The sequence below is a fragment of the Spinacia oleracea genome, chromosome 3 (genome assembly GCF_020520425.1).
Source record: "Spinacia oleracea cultivar Varoflay chromosome 3, BTI_SOV_V1, whole genome shotgun sequence".
NCBI lineage: Eukaryota > Viridiplantae > Streptophyta > Magnoliopsida > Caryophyllales > Amaranthaceae > Spinacia > Spinacia oleracea.
Window position 1 is genome coordinate 57,281,838 of NC_079489.1, and position 3,862 is coordinate 57,285,699.

The window sequence follows — 3,862 nt, forward strand, 5'->3', positions numbered from 1 at the left end:
AGTCGCCAGCAATAGGTCATCATACAACATTCTAGGAATGTTGTCTAGAGAAATCTCTTCTGTAATATCAATCCTGCAACAAGTATTCTCAAGCATAGGAGACTTCACATCATTGGTTAGATTAAAAGTAACAGTATCATCACCAACACTCAAAGTAAGAGACCCAGACTTGACATCAATAACAGCACCTGCAGTACATAAAAATGGCCTACCCAAAATTATGGGGATTTGACTATCCTCCTCCATATCTAGTACTACAAAGTCAACAGGAATGTAGAATTTTCCCACCCGGACAGGAACATCCTCCAAAATACCCAAGGGATACTTTATAGAACGATCTGCCATTTGCAACGTGATTTGTGTGCATTTTAGTTTTCCCATATTCAACCTATTACAGACAGAAAGGGGCATGACAGACACACTTGCACCTAAATCACATAATGCTTTATCAATGAACAATGCACCTACATGACATGGGATGGAAAAACTACCCGGATCCTTAAGTTTGGGTGGAGACTTATTTTGCAATATGGCACTACACTCTTCGGTTAGGGCGACTCTCTCCACACCACCATAATCCCTTTTCTTAGTGATCATCTCTTTCAAAAAATTTGCATAAACAGGAATTTGAGATATTAAATCAGTAAAAGGGACCGTTACCTCAAGATTCTTGACCATTGCCAAGAACTTACCAAGTTGTTGATCGACCTTAGTTTTCTGCATCCGGTGAGGGAAAGGTAACTTAGGCACAATAGGGAGAGAATCAGAAATCTTCTCTTTCCCCTTATTTACACCAACATCATCAGCATTATCAACTTCCAGGACTTGAGGCTCTGTATCAATTGCTTTCCCTAATCCATCTGTGTTCCCCTTAGCAAGAGTTGCATCATCAGTGGGCATCGGGGGTCCATTATATTTAGTGCCACTTCTAAGAGTGATAGCATTGGCACTTTCTCTGTTCTGGGGCGGAGTAGGTTGCCCTGGTAGTGTACCCGGCTGCCTTTGAGATAGAGTGTCAGCAAGTTGAGCAACTTGATTCTCCAACATTCTATTCTGATTCTTCAACTCTTTGATGCTCTCATCATGGTTCTTTTGAGCTATCTCTGCGGTCTTCTGCATATTTGCAATGAGCTTATACAGATCACCCATGTTAGGCTCTGGAGTAGCACTGCTCTGAGGGGGTTGTTGATATCCTTGATGCGGGGGCCTATTAAACCCCGGGGGAGCATTATGTGAGGCTCCTTGTTGAAATGGAGGCCTAGCAACATGTGGTTGAGGTGGATGGAACTGTGGTTGCGACCATTGTTGCTGGGGTTGAGGATTCTGAACATTGTTACCCCGATATGAGAAATTTGGATGATTCCTCCAACCCGGATTAAATGAATTGGAATATGGGTCATTGGGTTGTCTCTGTTGAAAAGCATTCACTTGCTCCAATTGCGTAGTATCCTGTAAACTATAAGAGCACTCATGACCAAAGTGACCTTGGATGCCACATACTTCGCAGTAAGAAGTTGTCACTAGAGCTACACTAGACATAGCATTGATACTCATTGGGGGAGTACTAGACTGAGGAGCCTTCAAAGAATCGATCTTCAGGTTCAAGGCTGCCACTTGTTAGGACAATAGAGCATAAGCATCGACATCCAATTTTCCCTTCTTAGATGTGGATCTGGTGGTGCTGTAATGGTTGGTAGCTAAATTGGCAAGAAAATCATAACCTGCATCCACTTCTTTGTCAAGAAAAACACCCCCAGCAGCAGAATCAACCGTGTTCTTTGTTTCATCTTGCAAACCATGGTAGAAAATCTGAACCAAGAACCATTTTTCAATGTTGTGATGCGGACACGACCGCTGCAAAGCCTTGAATCTATCCCAGGCTTCTCGAAGTGATTCACCAGGTTCTTGAGTGAATGTAGTCAGCTTATGCCTTATTTCAGCAGTTTTGGTGGGTGGAAAGAATTATTCTAGAAAGGCCTGTGAAATAGCACTCCACTCTGTCTCCGTGACATCATTCAACCATGTCTGAGCCTTATCACGAAGGCTAAAACCAAACAACATGACTTTCAATTGGTCTTGAATGACCCCTTGATGCTTGATAGTACCACACAGTTGGTTGAACCTCTGCAAATGGTTGGTAGGTTCCTCAGATGGATAGCCACCATATTGACTTTGTGAGACCATGGAGATTAGAGCGGGCTTGATCTCAAAGTTGACTGCATCAATAGTTGGCATTGTGAGCCCAGTCGGAACACTATTCGAGGAAGGAACCCCATATGATTTCAGGGATTTAGACATCGTGTGACTCGGTGGAGTCTGTGAGTCTTGGGACCCTGACTGCTTCTTCTTTTTCTGTTGCTTTTTTAGTTGACGAAGGGTCTTTCCGAGATCGGGATCGGGAGGAACCAAGGTACCCGTTCTGGCAGACCTGGGCATAAACAACAACGAAAGAAAACGCAGTGACATTTGCCTCAATTGGAACTGAGAGTTCCAATGAGACAATGGAAACAGTTCAAATAATCAAACTAAAACTAATAGAATCTAGCCGTCTCCCCGGCAACGGCGCCAAAAACTTGATGAATTAAAAAGTGATACCGCAAGTGCACGATGTCTGTTGTTAGCAGATACTTAGCAAATACGGGTCGATCCCACAGGGAGACAAGTTCTATTAGTTTTTGCCCAATTATACGAACTGCTTCAATAACGAAAGTTGATTTTGGATATTATTAACTAATGAAGCTAAAGCGAAAATGTAAATGTGAAATTATCAATGAATTAAAAGGTCTAGGGCGTCTGTTCGGTTCACCATGCTTATACCAATCCAAGAACACAATTCAATCCAGAAATGAATAAACTAAGCCGAGTAATTAAAGTACATGTTAATCCTACGGTCGGGTCTTAACACTTTCAATTTAACATATGCAGTACGGTCGCTAACATAATCAGAATTGCCAATTGTACTAAGCCTCTAAAACTACGATCTTTCGATTCTAATTTCTATTAGCTAGATAATCAATTCATGAAATTGGCCGATAACATGAATCAACAATTAAAACAAATCAATCGGAATACTCAAGCAATAATCTATAAATTAACAAACTTTATGCATAATAATCATGGTATAAACATGGCTTCCCTTACTTAGCCCTAGAATACGACTACTCGCTCATAATTGAATTAACAAACATGATAGAAATAATAAACATGAATTTCATAATCAAAGGAAAAATTAAACTAAGGAACGAAAGCAATAATAATAAATTAAAGCAAAAAGAAACGATTCTTGAATTACCTCTAGATTGATGAATTGAAAATTGAAAAGCTAGGGTTCAACAATGGGAAAAGGGAAGAAAAACAAAACTCACGTGAAAAGCGTTCTAAGGGATTCAAAACGTAAAAAGAAAATTAAAGCATAAGGGAATACATTAATTCCCTTGAGGTATTTTAGTGTTTCCTCAATTCTAAACAAAAAAGGAAAATAATAATAATTACATAAGTTATCATTTAATTGAACGATCATGAGAAACGACGCAACGAACCCGCATGGAAGTAGCTGGGCGGAGAAACCAGCGGGCCCGCTGGTGGGTCGCTGGTTTTCGTGCCCAAGGGGAAGATTGGGCCATCGTTTTGGGCTTCGGGCGAATCGGATAGTCGAGCCATCTTGTTTATGTCATAACTCTTGTTCTACAATGCCTATAAGGACATGTGACCTGTCGTTGGAAAGCTCTTAAAGTCTACTTTCTAGGCCAATAAAAATCGCCTCATTCCGACATGTAGAACGTGAGATATCATCAAAAGAGTGAACGCTTGTCCGTTTTGATGCTTAGAAAAATAGCGTTTAGCTTCGTTATTGACTCAAAAT

At 40.7% G+C, this 3,862-nt stretch overlaps 1 non-coding gene across 1 annotated transcript; it reads left to right on the forward strand.

Moving 5' to 3' along the window:
• The first annotated feature begins 1,831 nt into the window (after positions 1 to 1,831).
• LOC130471134 (small nucleolar RNA R71) lies at positions 1,832 to 1,937 on the forward strand. Its single transcript, XR_008931800.1, has one exon. It is a non-coding gene; the product is annotated as a small nucleolar RNA R71 (small nucleolar RNA).
• The last annotated feature ends 1,925 nt before the right edge of the window (positions 1,938 to 3,862 follow it).